This window comes from Lepus europaeus, chromosome 16, assembly GCF_033115175.1.
Source record: "Lepus europaeus isolate LE1 chromosome 16, mLepTim1.pri, whole genome shotgun sequence".
NCBI classification, from domain to species: Eukaryota; Metazoa; Chordata; class Mammalia; order Lagomorpha; family Leporidae; genus Lepus; species Lepus europaeus.
In genome coordinates this window covers 39,605,616-39,631,929 of record NC_084842.1, presented here as the reverse complement: position 1 = coordinate 39,631,929, position 26,314 = coordinate 39,605,616, and the positions used below count along the sequence as shown (strand labels likewise).

General features: G+C 39.5%; 1 non-coding gene across 1 annotated transcript; it reads left to right on the top strand.

The window, feature by feature from the left end:
• The first annotated feature begins 21,985 nt into the window (after nt 1-21,985).
• On the top strand, nt 21,986-22,089 carry LOC133775553 (U6 spliceosomal RNA). Its single transcript, XR_009868280.1, has one exon. It is a non-coding gene; the product is annotated as a U6 spliceosomal RNA (small nuclear RNA).
• Nucleotides 22,090-26,314: the final 4,225 nt, after the last annotated feature.

Below are 26,314 nucleotides of genomic sequence, written 5' to 3'. Positions count from 1 at the left end.
TCTCAGCTTATTTTGTGGAAGGTCAAGTTGTATTCTGCAATTTCCTAAACATGCTGTTATTATTGTATTGTAGCAGTATTTTTTGGAAGCTGAAGTGATGGCTGACTTTAATATAGAAAGTCTGATAAAACTGTCATAAATCATCAGTGGTTTGGGGAAAGGGACTAGATTCTGATTACTTAAGATTTCTACAGTTTCTCAGAGAATCTGCTAGGACTGTGCCTCCTTCTAGTGAAGAAAGTTGGTAAAAACATTTGAAGATTATTCAGAGTTTGTTTCCAGTCCTCTTAGAAGAAACATGTTCAGAGTTGACTAGAGTGTAATATCATCCCTTGGTTCAATTCTTCCTTAGTACTCTTACTTCCTAAATTTCATCATTACACAACCAAAGTTCCTTTTTTCCAATGATATTATGACCCAGCTGTAACATTTTTTTCTTTATAACCAACTTTTTTGAGATACAATTCATATAGCATACAGTTCACCTATTTAAAACATAAAAATTCAATGGATTTTAAGTATTTTCACAAATATATATAACTGTTACCACAGTCAATTTAGAACATTTTAATCATCACCAGCAGAAACCCTGAATATTTTAGAACAATTTCTATACCCATGTTCTCCTTTGCACTGGGTGGTCACTAATATAACTTTTCTCTGTATTTTTGTATGTTCTGGATACTTTGTAGAATTAAAAGCATAGAAATGTGTGATCTTTAATTGCTGGCTCCTTTCACTTAGTATGGTTGGGGTTAGGACAGGCTGAGGCCAGGAGCCAGGAGCTTAGATTTAGGTATTTGATCCATTTTGAGTAGTTTTTTTGTTTTGTTTTGTTTTTAATTTTTGACAGGCAGAGTGGACAGTAGAGGGAGACAGAGAGAAAGGTCTTCCTTTTTGCCGTTGGTTCACCCTCCAATGGCCGCCGCGGTAGGTGCGCTGCGGCCGGCGCACCGCGCTGATCTGATGGCAGGAGCCAGGTGCTTCTCCTGGTCTCCCATGGGGTGCAGGGCCCAAGAACTTGGGCCATCCTCCACTGCACTCCCTGGCCACAGCAGAGAGCTGGCCTGGAAGAGGGGCAACCGGGACAGGATCGGTGCCCCGACTGGGACTAGAACCCTGTGTGCTGGCGCCGCAAGGCGGAGGATTAGCCTGTTAAGCCACGGCGCCGGCCTTGAGTAGGTTTTTTTTTTTTTTTTTTAAGATTTATTTATTTATTTGAGAGGCAGAGTTACAGAGAGGCAGAGACAAAGAGAGAGAGAGAAGTTTTCCATTCCACTGGTTCACTCCCCAACTGGCCACAACAGCTGGTGCTGGGCTGATCCGAAGCCAGGAGCCAGAAGTTTCTTTCAGGTCTCCCACGCGGGTGCAGGGGCCCGACCACTTGGGCCATCTTCTGCTTTCCCAGACCATAGCAGAGAACTGGATTGGATGTGGAATAGTTAGGATTTTAAAACAGAGCCCATAAAGGATGCTGACACTTCAGGCAGTGGCTTTACTCACTATGCCACAGTACTACCCCTTGAGTGAATGTTTGTGTAAGGTGTTTGGCATGGGTCTAGTTTCATACTTTTGCATGTGGAGGTCTGGTTTCCCCAGTACCATTTGTTAAATAAACTGTTCTTGTTCCAGGGATTGATTTTAGTTCCTTTGTCAAAGATGGTTGTAGATGCATGGATTGATTTCCGGAGTTTCTATTCTGTTCCATTGGTCTACAAGTCTGTTTTTGTGCCAACACCAGGCTATTTTGATGATAACTGCCTGTAATATGTCTTGAAACCTAGTATTGTAATTCCTCTGGCTTTATGTTGTTATATAAGATGGCTTTGATATTCAGGGTCTCTTGTGTTTCTATATAGATTTTAGCATCATATTTTTCTAGATCTGTGAAGAATGTCTGTATTTTGATTGAGATTGCATTGATTCTGTAAATTGCTTTCAGAAGTATGAACATTTTGATGATGTTCATTTTTCCAATCCATGAACATAGAAGATTCTTTCATTTTTAAATTTCTCCTTCTACTTCTTTCTTTAGTGTTTTGTGATTTTCATCATGGAGATCTTTAACATCCTTGATTAAATTTATTCCAAGGTATTTAATTATTTTAGGAGTTATCATGAATTGGACTGATCTTCAAAGTTCTTTCTCAGCCATGACATTGTTTGTGTATACAAACGCTATTAATTTTTCTGTGTTGATTTTATATCTTGCCGCTTTACCAAACTCTTTTATGAGTTCCAATAGTCTCTCAGTGGAGTCTTTTGGATCCATTGTATATAGAATCATGTCATCTGCAAATTTGGGATTGTTTGATTTCCTCCTTTCCAATTTGATTTCTTTTTCTTGCCTAATGACTCTGGCTAAAATTTCCAGGACTATATTAAATAGCAATGATGAGAGTGGGCATCCTTTTCTGGTTCTGGATCTTAGGGGGAATACTTTCAGCTTTTCCTCACTCATAGGATGCAGGATATGGGTTTGTAATAAATTACTGTGACTGTGTTGAGGAATGTTCCTTCTATACCCAATTTGCTTAAGGTTTTCAACATGAAAGATTATTTTATTTTTTCAAATGTTTTCTTTGCATCTATTGAAACCACTGTATGTTTTTTGTTCCTTAGTTTGTTAATGTGATGGATTATTTTTATTGATTTGCAAATGTTGAACCATCCCTGCATACCAGGAATAAATCTCACTCAGTCCAAGTGAATGATCTTTCTGATATGTTGTTGGATTCAATTGGCTAGTATTTTGTTGAGGATTTTTGCGTCTATATTTTCAGGAATATTGATCTACAGTTCTCTTTCTTTGTTGTATCTTTTTCTGGCTAAGGAATTAAGGTGATGCAGGCCTCATAGAAGGAGTTTGGGGGGATTCCCTCCATTTTAATTGTTTTAAGTTGCTTCAGAAGAATTGGAATTAGTTCTTCTTTAAATGTCTGGCAGAATTCAGCAGTGAAGCCATAATGTCCTGGACTTTTCTTTGTGGGGAAGGTCTTTATTACTGATTCAATTTCCACCTTGGTTATTGGTCTGCTTAGGTTTTCTATGGCTTTATGACTCAATTTTGGTAGATTGTATCTGTCTAGGAATCTCCATTTCTTCTAGATTTCCCAATTTGTTGTCATACAGCTCTTTGTAGTAATTCTTGATGATTCTTTTTATTTGTGTAGAATCTTTTGCTAGATTTTCTTTCTCATCTCTGATTTTATTAATTTGGGACTTCTTCCTCTTTTTTTTTTTTTGGTTAGTTGAGCCAGTGGTATATCAATTTTGTTCCTTTTTTCAAAAAACCATCTCTTCATTTCACTGATTTTTCATAATTTTTTGTTTCAATTTTGTTTATTTTTATTATTTCTTTCCTCCTAATTTTGGGTTTGTTTTGTTTTTCTAGGTCTTGAGATGCATTGAAAACTCATTTATTGGGTGCCTTTCCAATTTCTTCATGTAGGCACTGATTGCTATGAACTTCCCTCTCAATACTGTGTTTACTGTATCCCATAAGGTTTTTTTGTTAAATTAAAATATATCAATCAATTTATTTGAGAGTTAGAGCTACACACACACACACACACACACAGAGAGAGAGAGAGAGAGAGAGAGAGAGAGAGACAGAGGGGAAGATCTTCAATCCACTGGTTCACCCCCAAATGGCTGCAATGACCAGAACCGGGCCCATCCGAAGCCAGGAGCCAGGAGCTTTTTCTGGGTCCCCAACGTGGGGCGGGTGCCCAAGTACTTGGGCCATCTTCTGCTGCTTCCCAGGCCATAGGCAGAGAGCTAGATCAGAAGAAAAGCATCTGAGACATGAACCAACACCCATATGGGATGTTGGCACCACAGTTGGAGGCTTATCCCAATATGCCACAGTGCTGGCCCCTTATTCTATAAGTTTTGATATGCTGTATTGTCAATTTATTTGTTTCCAGAAGTATTTTTATTTCTCTTTAGATTTCTTCTGTTACCCACTGTTCATTCAGGAACATATTGTTCAGTCTCCATGTGTTTGCATATGATCTAGAGATTCTTGAGTTGTTGATTTCCAGCTTCATTCCGCTGTGGTCAGAGAGGATGCATGGTATGATTTTGATTTTTTTGAATTTGTGGAGACTTATTTATGGCCTTGCATATGGTGTATCCTGGAAAAAGTTCCATGCATTGATGAAAAGAATGTATATTCTGCAACTAGAAATGTGGTATATACTAGAGAATGTTCAATGCAATGGTGAGAAGGATATGTATTCTGCAACTGAGGAATGAAAAGTTCTGTAGCTATCAGTTAGGTCCATTTGGTCCATTGTGTTGATTAGCTCTGTTTTTGCTTTGTGCTTTTCAGTGTGGTTGATCTGTCCATTGATGAAAATGGGGTGCTGAAGTCTCCCATTACTCTTGTATTGGAGTCTTTGTCTCCCTTTAGATCCATTAATATTTCATTTAAATAGCTAGGTGCCCTGTAATTGGATCTGTATATTTACTATAGTCACAATTTCCTGTTGTATCGATCCCTTAATAATTCCATAGTGACCTTCTTCATCTCTTTTAACAGTTTTTATGATAAAGTCTATTTTGTCTGATACTGGGATGGCAACACCTGTCCTTTTTTGTTTCCATTAGCATGGAATATCTTTTTCCATCCTTTCACTTTCAGTCTGTGTGTATTTTTATTGGTGAAATGTGTTTTTTATAGGCAGCAAATAGTTTGGTCTTATTTTTTAATCCATTCAGCCAATCTGTATCTGTTTTTTGTTTTTGTTTGTTTTTGTTTTTTTTTTTTTGACAGGCAGAGTTAGAGAGACAGAGAGAAAGGTCTTCCTTCCGTTGGTTCACCCCCTATATGGCTGCTACGGCCAGCACGCTGCGCCGATCCGAAGCCAGGAGCCAGATGCTTCCTCCTGGTCTCCCATGCAGGTGCAGGGCCCAAGCACTTGGGCCATCCTCCACTGCACTCCCAGGCCACAGCAGAGAGCTGGACTGGAAGAGGAGCAACCGGGACAGAACTGGCGCCCCAACCGGGACTAGAACCCAGGGTGCCAGCATCGCAGGTGGAGGATTAGCCTAGTGAGCCACTGTGCTGGCTGCCAATCTGTATCTTTTAACCAGAGAGTTGAAGCTATTTACATTCAGGGTGACTATTGATAAGTAACAACTTGGCCCTGCCATTTTTCCATAAGTATTCCTATTTTTTACCTTGGATTTCTTCAGTACTTTTACTGGGGGATTTTCTGCCTTCACCTTCTTTCATATTGATGACCATTTTTCTGTGTATAGGCTGCCCAGGCCCTCAATATGTCAACCTGCCCATGTGAGCTTGATATACATGTCACTGCAGAAGGATTGGGTTGGGCCTTTGACAGCAACACAAAATACTAAGATAGCCCATCAGGTTTTGATCCCAATTACAAAAAAGAGTGGATATTTGGTATTCCTTGATTGAAAAATAGCTCACTACAGTGTATACTGCTTTGATGGCCACTGAAAACAAAACTGATGCTGACACTGTCACTGTGCACACTTTTTACTCTGTTGTTGGCTGGGCAATGAAACCATGTAGTGGGACAGCACAGATGCCCACACTGGCGAGAGGAGACCCTACCTATGGCCATGGGGACTTCTAAATGCTAGTCTATTCAGCCTGAATTACAAGGAATTTTGGGCCCTGTGATTTATTTAATGGATAATACACTCTCCGAGGCCCCTCACACTATGGAGCCAGTCCTAGTTGAGACTAGAATTGGTTCCTGACAATCCCTGTGGAGGCCTGGTACACAGATTCAGCAGAAGATATCCTGCACAGTGGACTACAGTAGCCTTCCATTGAAATGATTTGATGGGAATCAAGTAATCATCAAAGTAGTCAATGGGCTGAGCTATGACAGTATGGCTGGTCACCATCAATGAGCCCTCACATGTTGTTATTTGTGCAGAGAGCTGGGCTGTCTAACAGGACATAACTGTCTGGACAGCAATGTGGTACACAGAAAATTAGACAGTCAAATGCCTACCTTTACGGGTTTAAGCCATGTGGCAAGACGTGGGGGTGTGACAGCAGACAAAATCACCATATGCCATCTGATAAGTCATGCTGTCCCTTGTCCATCTGGGAATGATGAGGCTGATACCCTAGCTAAGGTTTGTTGGTTAGAAAAGGCCCTGGAAAAATGATGTTTCCCAGTGGTTACATTGGCAGCTGCTACATGCAGGACAAAAGACAATGTGGGCTGCAGTGAAGGCCTGGAACCTACGTGTAACATACTAGAGGTTTTAGATGTCTGCAAAAACTGGAGCATCGGTTCCCAGGAGCTTTAGGGCCATGGCCATTAGAATGGTGATGTGGATGGCTAGTAGATTTTATTGCCACCAATCTAATAAAATACATCTTATTAGATCTGTTACCTGTGTAGACACTGCTACAGGACTCTTTTTTTTTTCTGTCCATTAGGCAGCCCAGTGGTTCTGAATGCCTTGGAAAGATTATGTGCCATATATGGAAGGCCACATGTTATTGAGAATGATCACTTTATGGGCTTAGGAGTGCAAAGCTGGGCTAAATGTCTTGGTATCACTTGGAAATCATATACACTGTACCATCCCCAAGGAGACAAAATGATTGAGCTATATAATGGCCTACTGAATCAAGGCCTCAGAAAGGAAGCTGACTCAGGCTTCCTGGTGGGATAGACCAAGAGACTGTGGGCTGTGTTAATGATTATCATATGAACCACCCCAAGCAGGAACACTAGTCAGTGTGGATGCTTCGCCCACAGATGCAAACCCCTGACCTCCTTTTGAAACTAGGTTTTGGAAGACAAAACAATGTGTTGTTACCAGCTCCCAAGACCCTTGAGCCAGGCAAAATGTGTTACCTGGCAGTGCCATGGAAAGTAACCCACAAGGCATGGTTTTCCTTGCTGTCACTGTGGGGAGTAGACATAGAATGTGACTTGGAGGTGACACCATGGGCAATAGCTACTTGGCCCCTTGTGGTCAAGGTGCATTACCCACACAAGGAAAGGGCCACATTCTCAAGGGCATATTTGTCTTAGCTTTGAATTCAATGCTAGCCTTTCTGGTATCCATACATGTAAGAGTACCTAGAATAAGCTATGTTCCACTGAATCTGGTGTAAGAGAGGCAGGAATGAACACTTTGGCTGGCTATAGGGTTATCTCAGGATAAATCCTTTGCTTGTATTTACTATTGGTGTTGCCATTTACTTCTTTGCCTTATCATCCTTGGCTCGGTGGCTGTGAACACTCTGGTGGACTGGGCGGCGCATATCTTCACAATGGTGGCCAATCAATTGACTCGTTGGATATGCACCAATCTATGAGCTCTGCAACTGGACTGCCTTGGAAAGTGACTGCAGCCACCAACAAAACCTGGACTTAGTTGGAAGGATAGAATTCTCCTGACTTGTTATAAAACAGTGCTTTGACCCATGTGAATTCCCTAGTCCAGGAGCATCATAATAAAACTCAGCCATGGTTGGGATATTCTGTATGAGATTGTCTGGGTTGGTTTTATTTGTTGTTGTGAAGTTGATATGCTTATGAATATTTCCCATACCAATAAGGGTGTGGGCTCTTGCTACGAATTCAGAGAATTCTGAATACTGGCTCAAATAGACCAGGCAGCATGGTAAGTTTTTTAAAGCTTTTTTACATAGTGAGAGAAATGCATAGGAGAGTGAGGGCTCTATCTAAGGGAGAAAGGAAAGTCTGGAAATTAAGTTAGGGCCATGCCAAGCAGAGAGCAGGCCAGGAGCCACGTGCAGTAGGTGTTTGCTTATGAGCAGCTACAGGCAGCTTAGCAGGGTAGCGGAGCGAAGGCAGAGAGCGATTTTGGGGCACTCCTCACTTTTTATGTGCTTTCCAAAGGGGAGTGGTTATACAGTCTGGTGGGCAGGTGGTCATTCAGGTCACATCAGCTAGGGGCATGAGATCACACAGGGGCGTGGTGGAGGATGTGTTCTCCAGCTTACAGACCTAATGGGTTTTATTCTACCTACCTGCCTATATCAGTTGTGTGCTCACTCATAATTTGTTGCTATAGCCTATATTGTGAAATTTGGCCACACTGTTCCATATTCCTCACACAGAGATTTTCTTAGAAGATATCGGACATGTAGTTTATGAGGAAAGGAATCTTGAAGGGAATCCTGAAAGGATGGAGTTTTTGGGAAAATGAAGTCAGTCATGCTCCTTCACTCAGGAGCTGATACAATCTGGTAGTCAGCAAGCCCAGAGGCTGATATATTTCTGCTAGGTGACTTTACCTGCCTGCCTACCAGTGTTGTCTGTAAGCATATATAAGATGCTGGGGCATGGCTGAGCTTGTACTCAATGTGTGTGTTCTCCCAGTGCAGCAAGAGTGAAGGCAAATCCTGTATGCGCTTGCCTACTGCCATGAGAGTGAAAAGGCAGATCCCCTGTGTGTACTTAGCTTGCTGCTGCGAGAGTGAAGAGGTATGAATCTGCAGTCAGCTCCACAGTTGTTCTTTGTCCTGACTGAATCTGAACCTGGTCATTGTGGAGCATGTACAGAGAGAGCCTTTTCAATTCTTTGTTAAGTTTTATTACCAGGATTATGCTGTATTTCCCTTCTGCTTCTCAGATTATCTGTTTCTTTCATACAAGTCAAGGGTTAGGTCTTTATTACCTTCCTTCCTTCCTTCCTTCCTTCCTTCCTTCCTTCCTTCCTTCCTTCCTTCCTTCCTTCCTTCCTTCCTCTTTCAGATTTATTCTATTTATTTTCAAATGAGGGAGGGAAGGAAAGAGAGAAAGACACAGAGAGAGATATCTTCCATCCATTGGTCCAATCCCCAAATGGCTGTAGTGGTTGGGCCTGACCCAGCCTCTACCCAAGAGCCTGGAACTCTTTCTGGGTTTCCAGTATGGATGGCAGGGTCCTAACTTCTTGGACCATCATCCACTGCTTCGGTTGCAATAGCAGGTTACAAGATCTGAAGTGGATGATGTCTGTTAAATTCTAATTGTTCAAAAACAGCTGAATTTTTATTAAGAGCTATGGGTTATTTAAATATGTGCTTATTTTCAAAGATTTGAATAATCACCTTGTAACAATGATCAGATTTGGTCTATGTTATGTCATGATTTTAAGGAATATTATTTCAACCAGATATTTTGGATCTTGAGCCTTCTTGGCATTCTTGACAGGCATTCAAAACATCAAAGTTTCAAACAATCTGGACTCTAAAATTTCCAGTAAATCCTGGACTTTGGTTTTTCCAGTTTGGGCCCAACTGAAAAAATCGAAGGGCCTATGTCTCTCATCTTATAGAGACACCAACTAATCAGGCTATTTGGATTATATTAGAAGTACTGTCATTTTGTGATGTGGTACCAAACTTTAAGTTTCTATAATGGAAAATGCTATTAATACAAATGTTTGAGAATTAAAAAGTCTAATGATCTTGTGTTACTAGACATGATAGTTATCTTAATGAGAAAGCCCCAGAGGCCAAAAGGGTTAAATACTTGTAAAATCCTACAGGTGCTTTCAAAAATACTGTGAAGAAAGCAAGTGCCTCTTGTTGGTTGATGAGTTTATAATTTTAAACATGGCGACTTAAAGTCTTTTGTCATCCATAGTTATATATGATTTGCTGCTCATAAAACTAAAGTGTTGTTGGTTCTGTGTTTAGCTGTCCTCCTATAGGTTCCTATGGACTTTTTCCAGCCACTTTTATTGTATTCAGTACTTTGGGATGGCTCTGTAAACAGATGAAGCCAATAATGTATTAACAGTACCAACTGAGAGAAAGTATGGTTAACTGAGGTTACTAAAAACAAAAAGCAATTCAAATCAATTGGCAATCTACAAAAAGAGTTAGAGATTTTAAAAGCTACTATTAAAATTGCTCTATTGGTCTACTATGCTATGTTATATGTGTGTACATATTGTATGTCCACATGGAGAAATTTTATTAAGAGTTTTATTTTAAGTGGCTTATAGATAAGATTGTCCATAAATTTAAGCTGCTAAAATCAATCAAAGATACATTTTAATTTGTGTGACCTGAATCTGTGTATCATATGTTTTAAACTTGTTGGTAGAAAGAAACTAAAAACATTTTATATGGTTATGCTTAAGTTTACTGGTTAAACAAACTATACCATGTTAGATATTTAAGAGGTGTTTTCAAATACATGATTCTTAAAATTTATAGAAGGCATTGGACTTTCTGGTAAATGTTTTCTTAAGTTGTTATCTAATGGTTGAAACGGTTTGCTAAGTACTCATGTGATATTGCTATTGTCAGCAAGCGATCTAGGACTTGCTCCCTCATTTCTCTATTCTAAACCCAACTTGTTTTTTCATTTCTCTATTCTCTTCAAGGTAGGAAACTAATTCTATTATGAAGGAATCTGTAGGACACACAATTTAATCTTTAGACCTTATAAAAGAGATGGCTAACATTTTTCTGTAATAGCATAGCCAAAATAAGAACATAAATAATAATCTCATAGCTAGATTCACTTCGCCATCAGCGAAGTATACAGTAAGTAGAAAAAACCTCCCTTTCAGACCAAAGGGAAAGAAAGTTTTAAAGTGAGAATATAATTTTCCTCATGGGCATTGTCTACCTTAGAAAAACTACTACAGAACATGCCTGTGACTATAGACTTGTAGTTCAGGCCACCGAAGATTAGAGATGGGACTTGGGCACTCCCTTGACTTGCATCCTCTGGTCTGCTTTAACACAAACCAGGAGGAAAAGAAAGCTAGGCATCAGCAGCAATGGGTGGTAGGCCTATTAATGGCTGATCTGTACAGTGATCTGCCCTCAAGGAGACCCAACAGGCCAGTCCACTGCAGTGGCTTTCAATGTGGTAAGCCTGGGCTTCAGCAGAAGTCAGCTTGTGAAGAGCCCTGGCAGCTCTGCCAAGAGTTGGATCACTGGAAATGGACCTGCCCTGGAGTCGAAGGATGCCCAGGTCAGAGCCACAGATCTTATTGGCTCTAAGCTGAAAAGCCCTTCACTCAGCCCAACTTCCAAAGTGACCACTGCAGCTGAGGGTATGGTCAAGTGGGGTCAGCAACATTGCAGGCAGAACTGTCAATTTCTTGTTAGAGATGCCCCCTGCCTTGACCTGGCCAGCTCTCCTCCCAGGCCAGCCAAGTCATGAAAGTCAACAGAGTGCCTTCCCCTAGGAGGTTCACACCTCCCTTAGGATATACCCCATGTGAAGAGATAGATAGGTCTGGGCCTCTGAATTTACAAGGCCTAAAGCCCACCAGATTATTATCAAGCCCCTTCTGTCAGGTTCTATTTGCCTCTCAATCAGAAAACTCAATTGTAGCTTAGACAGCACCTTTCTTAGCTCCTCTAATAATGACTCTGTCCTTTGTTCTAGACCCTGTCTAGCGCACTTGGGCCTCATTCCTTTGTAATCATAACCTTTACTCTACCACCAATGGCTCTACTCCCAACCTGTGTGTACTGATGGTCCTCTTCCCCACTTAATGCTGTATAATTGTTCAAACCTGGTAAATGCCACTCTTAGGATCATTGGTTACTATCCTCACTCTGTCTTTTATGACCTTGTCTAAATATGATCAGAGTCGGTAAACTTGGAAGGCTTCCATAGCCTTGGCAACTCATGACGAGAGCCTAGGGTGGTTACTGGCGCCATAAACTAGAGTGTCAATTTGTTGGGTCAACAACAGGAGCCACTGTACACTTACTCCTCATGTGGGATCTCTGTCCTTAATGTGCTGTACATTGTGATTTAATGCTATAACTAGTACTGAAACAGTATGTTTCACTTTGTGTTTCTATGTGGATGCAAACTGTTGAAATCATTACGTTATATTCAGAAAATCAATTTAGTATATATTAAGAGAATTGAAAATGAATCTTGATTTGAATGGAAGGGGAGAGGGAGCGGGAGAGGGGAGGGTTGTGGGTGGGAGGGAAGTTATGGGAGGGGGAAGCCATTGTAATCCATAAGCTGTACATTGGAAATTTATATTCATTAAATAAAAGTTAAAAAAAAAATCTGAAGTGGAGCAGCCAGGACTCCAACTGGTGCCTATATTGTATGCTGGCATTATAGGTGTCAGCTCAACCTACTTTGTCACAATGCCAGCCACAGAAAACTTTCTTTTGACATTTATGATTTTGATACTTGTAGGAAAAGTCTCTTAAAATGTCTGATTTTTCTCCTTCCTTAATTTCTTATAGCACCATAAATGTTCTATATTTTATAGTCCTTGAACACATCTCTCATGTCAACATTTATCCTCATATTGCATTTTGTTCAGTAATGATCTTTTGGTACTGAGGAACTGTTATCTCTGTATTGGACTTTATATGCTGAGGAAATTAATCCCTAGATTGATTAATTTGGAGCATTGTACAACAGTGATAAAATGAGCAGATTTTCAAGTATATCTTCAAGGTTTCTCCAAAGGAATGACTTTTTAAACATAGCAAGTTTAATAGCACTTTTTACTATTAAACTGAAACATTAAAGTTAATTGTATTGAATAATACAATTAAGATAATCCTTTATATGTGCTTATCATTATTTGATAAGTACTGCTTTGGGGTAAAAATTTGCAAAGAAGGTATCTGAGTTTATTCATCTGTGCTCCTTATTAGTTATGAGAACTTGATCAAATTTCTTAATCTCTCTAAATTTTATTCTTGTCATTTGTAACATGAAGGTGATGGAATCCCTACTTTAGGGAATTAGTTGAGGATTAAATAAGATGAGAAAAAAGTGGATCCCAGTGTTCAGGATGTGATAGGTGCTCAATAAATGATAGTTTCCTTCATATTCTCAGCCTATATTTTATTGTGCTAAGCAACTATTTTAAATTGGTATCTTTCACCCTCTATTGGGAGAGGCTATTGGTTCACGTTTAACCTGCTCAGGGAGAAGACTTGATAGACATGGAAGACATGTAGAAGTAAAAAGTGGCAAGAAAGTGGCAGGAAGTCACATAAGGCTAAATACTTTTTTAAATTTTTATTTATTTATTTGAGAGGTAGAGTTATAGATAGTGAGAAGAGACAGAGAGAAAGGTCTTCCTTCCATTGGTTCACTCCCCAGATGGCTGCAGTGACTGGAGCTGTGCCAATCCAAAGCCAGGAGCCAGGTGTTTCTTCCTAATTTCCCATGCGGGTGTAGGGGCCAAAGCACTTGGGCCATCTTCTACTGCTTTCCCAGGACATAGCAGAGAGCTGAATTGGAAGAGGAGCAGCTGGGTCTAGAACCGGCGCCCATATGGGATGCTGGAACCAAAGCAGAGGATTATCCTGCACCATGGCGCTGGCCCCCAAGGCTAAATACTTAAAAGATGAATAATTGTGAAAATATCTATCCTTGTGATAAATGAAAAATACAGGGGAAGTATGAAAGTGCCCTAACTTACATGTGTATGTGTTGTCTGGGAAGGCATACAGTCTTTTTCCTTCCTCTATTTTCCTCCTTTCTAAATGTCAATGTCTTAGAAGTAAAATGATTCTCTGGTGAAAGGAGGATTTAGGGAAGGTGGGAGGCATGGGATGAGGATACTGCAGGATGTTTGGAGAGCATTGGCTGAGGGTTTTCCTATTTCCTATTCTAATTGATTTTGAGGGTACCTTTACTTTGAGAGCTATTTCTAATGAAACGGAGCTGCAATCAAAGATTAGGGCTCAGAGAACAAAAAACATGGTGTGAGATCCCCAGAACTTGCTCCAGGAATTGAGAAGTTCAGCTAGAGGACTAGTATAATTGACCAGTTTACAAGAAGAGACAGGGAAGGAATTCTGGCTGGGAATCATATTTTCTGGACTCTAGCTCTCCTGGAAACATGGCATGGCTGACAGCATGAGGATAATAACGAGGAATCTCAGTGCCAGCAACTGCACCCAAAGCAGGCAGAAGCTCTTGTTAATTAAAAGCCCTATGTTCTCACCGTAGAGAATAGTGAGATTAGCAGGTTGTGGAATGAAGGTATGAATGACAAGTGAAATATTTTCTTTTGGAGGGGGTTAGATAGTCTGCCAAATCTCCTATACACAGAAGAAGAATGAGTACATGAGATAGATTACTGCCCCAGGAGGCATCTGTGTGGATTAGCGTTCCTGCTCCTGTACTCTGGTTTTGGGAACTGGTTGATAATGTAGAGAAGGCAAAGTTGGTTTGCTTTACTGCAGCATATAGCTATTGACTAGGCAAGAGGATTTCTCTAGGCCAGTAACATTAGTGATTTTACTAGCACTAATTGCTCTAATCAGCTTCTCTTAACTAAGCTTTCAGTTGTGTTGATGGATGTTAGAACTGGAGAAGTCCTAAAGATAAGAGGAACTTCAGTCGTCTGGAAACGGGCAGGTTCCTCAGAATGCAGCACCATCAGAGGATGAAGTACCATTGGGAAGAAGGAATTTGTCCTTATGAGAGTGTGTTATGAGGGACTGGTCATGACTGTGGAGCCTGTGCTTGTGAATATGATTTTAATGATCTGGACAAGAAACAAAACCAACGCCAGGCACTACCTTTGATAGATTGAGAGATGAGTCTGATGGCTCCATTTCATATGTAGTATATGAACAATGATAAACTAAAAAACTGTAGACAGCCTCTTTTCTGTGAGATTGAAACCATGATCTCTGCAGGCCCTTGAAAGTATTTTCTTGAAAGTATTCACTTTAATTTGAGGTTATCCCTGAAACCTTGACCAGTACTAGATTTGAAATACAACTGAGTAAAATATTCATAGACTATGTCTGAAATTTTGCATTTGACATTCTAAGAATTATTTTTCCCCCATTCTACTTGGCAGTTTTAGCAAGGAACATTTTACATCATTTAATTTAAACTGCTCCTTTAAAGATGTAGAAACACGGCATTCTGAGAAACTGTGAAGTTGTACACTTATTAAAGTGCTAATTGTTTATGTGACCTTGAAATTTGTTTTTACATATTTGATAAGATAATAATTTTTAAAAAGTTGTTAAGAAAATAAATGTTGATAAGGAGATGTTATTTGGTGTTGGTATGTATCTGCTATTCTCACCACCGCTATGTGATTATATTGCAGAACACAGGGTTGAAACAAATTAGCTTATATCAGCTGTCTTGTATAGTCTTGCATGTCTACTGATGAGACTTCAGGCTCTCATTCTTGTCTTCCTATAAACTATTTCCCGCACAGTAACCAGAGCTTTTCTTAAAAAAATGTAAATCAGATCATCTGTCTTTGATGCATTTAGAATTCAATCCACAGTCCTTACTATGGCCTGAAAAGCAATATATGCGGCTATGGGCTAAATTGTGTCCTCCCAGTTGTGCCCTCTGCTATCTCAGAATGTGACTGTTTCTGAAAAGAGGTAATTAAATTCCGATGAGGTCATTAGGGCAGGCCCTAATCCAATGTGACTGATGTTCTTATATAAAAGGGGAGATTAGGACACAGGCACACACAGAGGAAGGATCATGTAAAGACACAGAGAAGACAGCAACCTACAAGCCAAGGAGAGACATCTTGGAAGACACCAAACTTGCTAATATTTTTATCTTGGACTTCTAGACTCCAGAATTGTGAGAAAATAAGTTCATGTTGTTTAAGTCACTCAGTGTGGTACTTTGTTCTGGAATCTTGTTTTAATCTATTTTCTGTTGATGTAGGAAATACTTGAGGTTAGGTCTTTTTTTAAAAGATTTATTTATTTATTTGAAAGTCAGAGTTACACACGCACACAGACAGACACAGAAAGAGATCTTCCATCCTCTGGTTCACTCCCCAGTTGGCTGCAACGGCCGGAGCTGCACTGATCCAGAGCCAGGAGCTTTGGCCCAAGGACTTGGGCCATCTTCTACTGCCTTCCCAGGTCATAGTAGAGAGCTGGGTTGGAAGTGGAGCAGCTGGGGCTTGAACCGGCAGCCATATGGGATGCACGCACTGGAGGCAGTGGCTTTACCTGCTATGCCACAGCGTCGCTCCGAGGTTAGGTCTTTATAAAGTAAAGGCATTCCCAGACCAGCTAGGTAATAGAAGTTTACAGGGTGCATTCTCTAAAAGGGTTCACACCTCCCTCATGATGTACACCATCTGAAGAGATTGACAGGCCTGGGCTTCCTAACTGGCAAGGCCTTAAAGCCCACCTGATTATTTTCAAGCGCTCTGTCAGTTTCTGTTTGCCTCTCTGTGAGAAAACTTGCTCATGGTTTAAATAACTTTCTTAGGGCCTCTAATGATAACTCTATTCTCAGTTTTAGAACCTGTGAGTTTAAACTGTTTGTTAGATTCATTTTTTTCAGACTTGAAAAAGTAAAATTCTAGGTGGCATAGGAAACCTCCGATGGAAGCAGTTTCCGCAAGCTGGCACTGCAGCCCCTTGGAGAAGCCACCTCCAGCTGAGAAGCCACCTCCTGCTGGAACTCTGTTTTGCAAATTATTATTATTATTATTATTTTTTTTCTGACAGGCTGAGTTAGACAGTGAGAAAGAGAGAGAAAGGTCTTCCTTCTGTTGATTCACCCCCCAAATGGCTGCCACAGCCACTGCGCTGCACCGATCCGAAGCCAGAAGCCAGGTGCCTCCTTCTGGTCTTCCATGCCGGTGCAGAGGCCCAAGCACTTGGGTCATCCTCCACTGCCTTCCACAGCAGAGAGCTGGACTGGAAGAAGAGCAACCGGGATAGAATCCGGTGCCCTAATTGGGATTAGAACCCTGAGTGCTGGAGCTGCAGACGGAGGATTAGCCAAGTGAGCCGCAGGGCCGGCCTGGAACTATGTTTTGACTGCCCTTCCCAGCGACAACCCTTTTCAACATGGAGCAGCCAAAGTGATCATTGCCCAGTCCTCCTAACAGATATTAGGGTCCATTCTTGTTGAGAGGGGAATGTGAGTCAGATAGGTTAATAGGCAGTCAGGGTGGTCCTACTGTAATTTGGGGTGTAGAATGCTTGCTTCCCCCAAAAAGGTTATCTTTAGCAAGAACAAGAAGTCCCCCCTCCCTCCTTAAGAATCTCCAAATTTACCATGAGAATAGCAAGGGAGTGGTGATTACATCTTCTGAGCTCATAGTTTATTGTGGAAACAAGTTACTTATCCCACCCTTCTGGATGGTTTTTTGTTTTATCATGAGCAAGCCAGGTAGGATGAAGGATTGTAAATCAGATCTTTTGATGGATTTTGTCCCTGCCTGATGACTGAATGCTAATCTAATTTTCAAGATTTTTTCCTTAGAAATTGTACTTAAAAATCCCAGTGCTCTCGGGTTTTTGGGTTTTGCTTCTCTTCCAGGCCGCCTCCATGCCACTCTGGCTGGAGGTCTTTGACGCTACTAAATCTTGCTTTTAAGCCTTTAAAAAGAAAAGCTGTTTATTTAGTTTACCCTTCTGGAGGTCTGGGAGCATGGCGCCAGCATCTTTTCAGCTCTTCGGAGGTTCTCATGGTGGATGGCATCACAATGGTGGGAGCACTTGCTAAAATGGCAAGTGACACTGAAATCGGACATAAACCCCTAAAATTTACACAAAAATGTGGCCCCTTAAAGTTCCCCAGAATTGCTATCTGGGATGCCACATATGCTATCAGAATTTGGGTTGCCATATGATTTCACCATATGCTTACTAATAAATCCTCAATATTAATAATCCCGAGAGGGTTCTTGCCTAATATTTAGAGAAGAATTCTAAATATCGGCACAGATAAATGAGGCAGCATGGTATATTTTAGGCTTTATTTAGTGCAGAAGGTATCTAGGAAAGTGAGGACTTTAGTTCAGGTTGGAGAGAGGGGAAAGTCTGGAAACTAGGGTAGCGTCCATATCAAGCAGAGAGCAGGCCAAAAGCCACGTGAGCTGCTATCACTGGCAGAGGCATAGAGCCTCGAGGGACCCTCCTTGCCTTTTTATATATTTTCCACAGGGAAGTGGCTTGTGGACAGGTAGGCACTCAGGTATGGTCAGGTAGAGCCTGATGTCACGTGGGGGCGTGGCGAAGGTATCAGGTAGAGTGTAAGGTCACACAGAGGTGTGGCGAAGGTGTGGTCTTCCAGCTCACAAATCTAATCAATTTTAGCCCGTATGCCTGCCTGCTTCAACACATGCCAAGAGAGCATTCAGGGAGGGACTAGTGCCCCCTTGTAAGAACCAGTCTGAGGAGACCTGCCTGTAGTGTCACAAGACCTTCACCAATTTATTTCAAGGGCGGTGCCCCACGACCTAATTACCTTCTACTCTGTCCCACTTTTTAAATGTTTTGCCAATTCAACACCTCCACACTGGAGTCCAAGACTGCAGCACATGGATCTTTGAGGGACTAACCACAATCAAACCACATAACACAGCTCTAGCAAACTTAGACACCTGCCTACACCTCTACATTTTCCTGATAAGCCTTTCTCCCCTTACCATTGCTCTCCAATTATCTTGTTTTTTCTATCCAGCATAATGAATTTAAGCATAGTATACATACTAAAGGGTATGTATACCCTAAGGGTAATCACATATGTTTTTTTCCCTAACTGGAATCATGTGTACCATAATCTTTGACTGGCTCTCTCCTTTCTGTCCTTGTAAAAATGTCAATTCAGTAAAAATTTTCTCCACTGAGAAGCCTCCCCTGGTCACCCCATTAGTAGTAGTCATTCAACCATAATCACTCTCACATTACTTTGTTCTTCTCATAAGTCTCCTGGAGGTAGTGCCATAGTGTAGTAGGTTAATCCTCTGCCTGCGGCACCGGCATCCCATATGGGCGTCAGTTCTAGTCCCAGCTGCTCCTCTTCCAATCGAGCTCTCTGCTATGGCCTGAGAAAGCAGTGGAAGATGGCCCAAGTCCTTGGGCCCTTGCACCCACATGGGAGACCGGGAGGAAGCACCTGGCTCCTGGCTTCAGATTAGCGTAGCTCTGTCTGTTGCGACCATTTGGGGAGTGAACCAGCGGTTGGAAGACCTTTCTCTCTGTCTTTCCCTCTCACTGTCTGTAACTCTATCTCTCAAATAAATAAATAAAATCTTTTAAAAAAAGTTTTCCTTTATTTATTTGTTTGTGGTCTGTATCTTTGTCTTGCCCCATCTAAAATCAGAATGTCAGTTCCAGAAAGTAGAAACTTACCTGTTATTCTAAGCTTTTTCCAAATTCTAGAATAATGCCTGGCACAGAATAAGCACCTAAGTAACATTTCTTTAATAACATATTCACATGTCAATAATTAATTCAAAATTTTACTTTTTTAGTTTCAGGAAAGAGTTATGAAGAATGTGAAATAGAAATATTGATAGTGTAAAATGTGGAAGAAATGATTTAAAGGAAAGTACAATTTGGAAAAAGTTTACAGAATATAAAATGATTAATGTTGAACTTAGATGGCATAAAGGAAGAAGTCAAAGATAAAGATGGAACTATGAGACAGTGATATGTTGAAGAGTTACTTGTGTCTAGGTACAAGATAGACCATTGAAAAATATTGAGGAGCAGTGTCAATCAATATAGTACTTGTAGATGTTTAAACTAATTGCAATGTTTGGGATGGATTATACAGGAGAAACCAAATAATGGCAAACCATTGGGAAGCAAACTACAATTGTTCAGATTTTAGAAAGGAGGAAATTATCTCTTCTGGTAGCCACAGGAATGATCAGCCAAAGATAGATCTATGAGTATTTGTAGAGGCAGAAATGATAAGGGCTTGGAAATTGACTGTAAGAGATTTTTGATAGCAAAGTAGATGAGCTATCTTACATAACTTTTTGGCACATAGGTTTTTGAATTATTATATTGATAGTGATAACAATAAAGAAAGGAGAGTCAGAAGAAGGACCTTATTGAAGGAATATCTTGAGTGTTAAATACTGCTGTGACGCTCAGCAATATTCAGTATTCAGTTTGAAATACACATCTTGGGATTAGGAAAAAGGTTAGCTCTTAGTAATATAGATTTTGGTGTCAACTGTATAAAAATGGTATTTACAGCCATGGGGTTGAAATTTCCAAGGAGACTTTATACATTATGGAGTGGAGATAACATAGACAAAATATGAGAATGAGAGGACCCCCTGATTTAGGATATAGAGTAAGAAGGCAAGTCAGAGACGGAGTCACAGAAATTACATGAAAGATGGACAATCTTGCATAGTTCTGACTGTATAATGTGGTGAAAGAAACGACTAAGTAAATCAGGGAGAAGGGGAATTGTTGAGAAAATTATAGGGCTCCATTCCGTGGTTCTACTCATTTATTCGTAACACATATATCTTTGGTCGCTAACTTTGATGGCAATAGCCATATCCTGTGGAAGATGACAGTTTTCAAAGATGGAAGCAACAAAAGCTCCCATTTGACAGGCTCTTCTGGAACCTTGTCACTCTATTACTAAGAGGAAGTCTAAATCCTCTCTTCTGCAATCTGAATGGACTGGCAAATGACTTGTGCCAATTGAATGTGACCAAATTGTTAATGGGTGACTTTTAAGGCCAGGTAACAGAAGGTAACCTAGCTCCAACTTTTCTTCCTGGAATATTTTCTCTTGAAATTTATCGGGCTAGTAAGCAATCAGTATGTCTTGAGGCTGCCATGCTGTGAGGAAATCCAAGTTAGCTCACTTGATGGGACCTTAGGGAGAAGATCTGACTCTATATGAAAACAGGTGCTTGGCTAGCATCCAGCATGTTCAGTCCTACCTGTACTCTGTTCTAGCTTTAACAATGACAGAATAACCCAGCTGAGTCATTCCCAAATTCCTGACCCACGGAAGTCATAAAAGATAAAATGATTTTCGTTGTCTGACACCATTACATTTTTTCTTTGTGATCTAGAAGCCTTTTATTATTTTTACATCCATCATACCATAATGTATAAAGATTATGTTCCAACAACTAAAGCTTCCTTTTCAGGTGTACTACTGAGGTTGGAGCAGGCTGGTGCTGAATTTAGTCCAGATAGCTTTCTCTTTAACTTCTCTCTCTGATCACTTTCCTGTACACTTTTAAGGGAGCTCTCTTGACTTTTAGAGATCTTAATATTAATAAGTAATACACAAATTATCTTGGGACATGTCTTGCTTTTAAGTTGTTTACAACAATGCCTAAGGTATGCTGCATGACACTATGGAGCCACTGGTCTTGCTATGGTAACATTTGTATGGTATTCTTATTTGGAGTGCCCATTCCTTTGATGTCTGCAATATCACCTTTCTTGTAGATTCCCACATGTGTGGCCAAAGGAACAATTCCATGTTTTCTAACAGGTGTTTTCTCTATTTCCATATTTTTCATTTTGGTAAATTACAGGAACAATCCACTTGAAATGTTGGGGTAATTTACTATTCAGCAGTTGGAACTGGAACAGATTATAATAGAAGAGACTGAACAATATTAATATATTTTCTAAATGTCTGTCTGTTCTATTAGAAGCCTCACTCTTTGCTGGAAGTCCATACCTACATTTTATAGCACATAAGTCCAAACAGGGCTATCATTTGTCCTATGGTAACTGTGATTTTCATTCTTTCTTATTCTTTTTTCCAAGACGGTTGAGTTTAAGATAGTTGACAGATGCCCCAGAGAACTGCTCATTTGCCCATGTTATCCCGTTCCTAATCTCCATTCTAGGTGTAAGCTTCCTAGATTAAAAAGCCAAATCTACTGCTTTCCATACTGTATCAGTATCTCTCATCCACACTATTCCTTTTTAAGGGCTTCAAAGAAATTAAAGCATATGCTTTTGGTATCTCAGCTTCTACATTTCTTTACTATGGTTATTTCTGTTCAAAGGGCAGATATGAACCCATTGTTCTCAGAACAAACTTGCTCAGTATGTTTTTCTTACATGTAAGGTTGGAACAATATTTGCTCTTTGCATTGTTTAGGATTATATATGGTAGTGTACACTAAGTTGCTAATGGAAAGCTTGCACATGTTAAGCCTCAATAGCTACTAACTGCCCTTATTATTTTTGAATAATATTTTGAATGTTAAAGCCCTGAAAAAACACATTTATTGAAACTGTTTGATGTAAATCTATACCTGAAAGTACTGTAAACTTATTTTGGAATAATACAGAGAAGATTAGCCCGGCCCCGGTGCAAGGCTGACATGCAAATTCATGAAGCTTACTTTCTTAAAATGTGTCCTAACCAAAGAAATCTGAGTATTCACCTGCATTTCTCCAAATTTCTAGTGTGACTGCAACTGTTGCTATTTTAGTTTCTTCCCCTTGATGATTTAAAAACTCTTCCACGTCCTTCATCTCAAAACTGTTTATTGCTTCATTTGAAAATAATAAGAACAAACAAGTTGACAAAAGACTACCCTCTACTCCTATGGGAAGTAATTATAATTATGTAGAGCAGGAGGTGGAATTATAATCTGTAGGCTATTTTATTATGCTGTACCAGATATTCATCACAGTATTAGTAAAAGAGCCATAAACCTTAGTAGACTTAGGAGATACAGCAATGAATGACTGCTATTGAGGAGATAGAGTCATTACAATGCAGGAAAATGGCTGGGTTTCATTAAACCCTAAGGGAAATAGCACTAGATTAGACTTGTGGGAATCAATAGAACTTGTTCTTCATCTTACATGAACAAGTGATGCTGAAATGACTCAGATTTATATACATCATAAATAGCAGTATTGGACTTTGGCTTCTTTTTCTTCTGAAGTTAAACTTCTCATGTTAGAATTTATGAGACACAAAAAACCCAGTGAAGGGGAATCAACTGAAGTCAGTTTATGCACAGGGAAAATCAAGAGTTCATATGTGTAGACTTGCCATCATCAGAGGTTTTAATAAATATTAGAGGGGGTGATGTTAGCAAGTGTTTACAATGACAGTTCATTTTCAAGGTTTTGGCTCATTGACTGAGGCAAAGAAATTAATAGCTTTATTTTATTTTATAGCATGAGCAGCACTTTGTGTGTGATATGTAAGCTGCTTAGGTGATTGATGTGTTCATTGCATCTTATGGCTTATGATAATAAGTGTATATATCATACAACAAGAACCAAAACAGATATGTCCTATAATATGCTCTTCTCAGTGTATTTTCATTATGGTTTTTTATCCACATACTCTGCACAAGATGTACATACTTGACTACTTGCCTGCAATCTTACATATTTCAAACTCCAAATATTGCTGTTTTGGAAGTCTGCTGGGATGGGCTTTCTACTTCACACTCTTTGAAATTGATCTGGGAGGAATAGCATAATATTTCAAACCAACTCATTGCAATGTAAGCATTAGAAGCATACTAAAAAGTCTTTTTATGTTGATGATAGCCTAGTTATACAGACTTACTCAATAATAGTAATAGTTTTGGGCATGTTTCAGAGCACTGGTGACCACACTTTTTTTTATATAAGTGTAAATGTAAATGGCTTTCTCTACCAAGTTCATAGCTAAGGTGGATTTCAAAGATGATATTTTGGTGTTTTACTAAATTTTCTAAAATTATTTTCTTGAAATACCTGGCAATAAGCCTGAAACAAATTAAATAAAATTAAATAAATAAAATTCAAGGTCTAAGGACAAGGGGATTATACCTATTTACATAGGAGGGCAGCATAATATGGAAAAAAAAAGCATGAGAACTTGGAGGTAGCTTCTTGTGTTCTGATCTTACAGTTAAACCATTTCCTTCAAGGGGAGTGGATGGTATTTCAAATCACACCAATAAGTCTATGTGTTAATAAAATGTGAATCAGAGCAACATGCACCATAATTGCTACTGTTGATCCATTTGTCTGTCTTTGCACAATATATTGATTTTTCCCCAAGAATGTAACTAAGAAAGAACTTTATAAAATTATCTCGTCTTTAAACTCCACTTGTTAATATATTCCTATTGCCACTCATTTATTAGTAATTTCCTGACAGGTAACTATTGCTGCTATAATTTAAAATAGTCTTGAAAAGCAGTTGCTGTATTTCTGGTGAAACTTCTTATTACTGGGAATTGCCTGAATAATGAATTGCAAGTACTAGATGGTTCCAGCTGAGATCAAACGTAATCATTAACTCACCTGTCTGCAAACAGCATTGCTGAGACTTGTGTCTTGCTGCAATCTCCTTCCTTTCTCACGTTTTAGAGAGCTCTGCTTTCTTTGAGGTTCACAGGTATCTGCTTTCACACATTTAATACTTACCTTGTCTTGGGGGACACTGACAGGAGATGAAAAAGCATCTTTATTCATTCAGAAAGATGGAAGTAAAGGAAATTGGTTGTGCATCTCAATTAAAAAATAAAGCAAGCAGGCAATTAAATAGAATATTTTGGAGACTGACAGCTTCTCATCAAAAAAGATTTTAGAATAATTTCATACACTGCCATGAAATATATTGAATTGAAATTCTGAATTTTTTAGCTCAGACAACTTTCTCCAGTCTTGTAAAAGGAAATAGATTGCAATTTCATGTTTTTAACAACAAATAATTTTCTTCTTTGCTCATCCTGATTCATATTCTTTTTTCTTTACAAAGCATTTGTAGCATTTGAAAAGCCATGGATGGGACTGAGAAAGGATTAAAAATATGTTATCTCAAAAATTAAAACAGAAAGAAATGAAGAAAGGAAGGAAAGAAGGAGGGAGGAATGAAAGGTATTATAATCTGAGAGTTATGTCTATTAACTGCGCTGAACCTAATCTGTTCTTTTTATTAATATCACATTGTTATGAGAATTGATGAGAATTCTATCGTAGAAATTATAACACATTTGGTATGACCCTGAGAATCTAATGTATTGATAAATTCCTTTAAGTAAAAAAAGTGAATGAAAAAGAATTTGGCTTCTTGAAGGCTCCCTCTGAGGATTGGGGAGGGACTGAGAAACAAAACACTCACAGACAAGAGTGGAAGGTGCTAAAGACTGTATCCTTGACCAAACTTTCTTTAGGCTTTTTTGAACCTCTCAAGTAGGTCTTGATTATTGTGCTTCTATGTTCTTCTATGGATTGTGAAATTTTAGCAATAATCCTAATAAATCAACTTAATCAGCCTATGACATTTAGCTGGGTTCCTTTCTCTTCACCACTCTCTGGGTAATATCTGATTATGCTGTACTGCCTTCAGCAAGAATAGTTTAGCTAATATTCCCCTTTTCCCTGATATTCACTCTTAAAATTTTTTTTTATTCAATTATCTCCACCATTTTCTTTTCTATGCATATAAATTCACATTTTTCCTTGCTTTGTTTGGAGTAGAGGTCAATATTTCTCTGCCACCACAAGACCCCATTATAGTGGTATCTACATGTATCTTAATAGTCTTTTTGAATAAAGTCTGCCTTTCCATTTTTGATGAATATCATTGAATACACTTTTCTTTGAGAAGGTCATTAATTTTGGACACAATCAAGAATTTAGGAAAGTTAATGATTGAAATTATAAGACTGGTAGAAAAGGAAATTGATATTAAAATATAAATTGTTTTTAAAAGGGGTCTTTGCCAATCTCCAGTGTGACTAACTGTAGAAATGTCACTTTTGGTTCAGTGGAGTGCCATGATAGATTTTGTTGTTAAGTGTCAGCTTGAAAATTGTAGTGCAATGTGCCTGTGATGCCAGCATCCTATATGGGTGCCAGTTCAAGTCTTGGCTGCTCCACTTCCAATCCAGCTCCCTGTTAATGTATCTGGGAAAGCAGTGGAAGATGATCCAAGTCTTTGGACCCATATGGGAGATCTGGAAGAAGCTCCTGTCTCCTGGCTTTGGCCTGGCCCAGCCCCAGCCATGGTGGCCATGTGTGCACCAAGGGATGAAAGTTCTATCTTTCAGTCTCTCTCTCTCTTTCTCTATAACTCTGCCTTTCAAAAAAGTAAATTAATTAATATTGTTTTTTTTAAAGTGAATTTTGAAGTAGGTGCTGGAGACATTGAACTAATCTGCTTTATACACAAGGAAAATAATAATTCCAGGAGGAGTTGGTAGGGAGGCAGAGATGAGTAAAGATAGGAGAGCCAGCAACACTTGGAGTGAATCTGTTCCTGGGGAGTGAGTTAATGAGTGAAAATCTCAAGTGGTGAGATGGCCAAAAGGAAATTTTGAATGGAGGGGCTGATACTCTTTTACTTAGTTATTTACAATTCTCTGGTGTTTACTCTGTCTCCCCAACCTTCATTAAAGTCTTTCATGCATCCAAAATCTATCTGTGGTGGGGTGGGAGTGGGGAAGAAGAGTATTTCACTTTTGAGTTAATGTGGATGATGAATTCTGGATTCAAATTGACAAGGACTGTCCTTGACTAAATGGTATTCAGCCTCCTCTGAGCTCTCTTTTCATCTAGCCCTATCTTGGGCTACCTTAGTCCAATTCTAGCAAGAACTCTGCTAATTCAGTTTTGTGA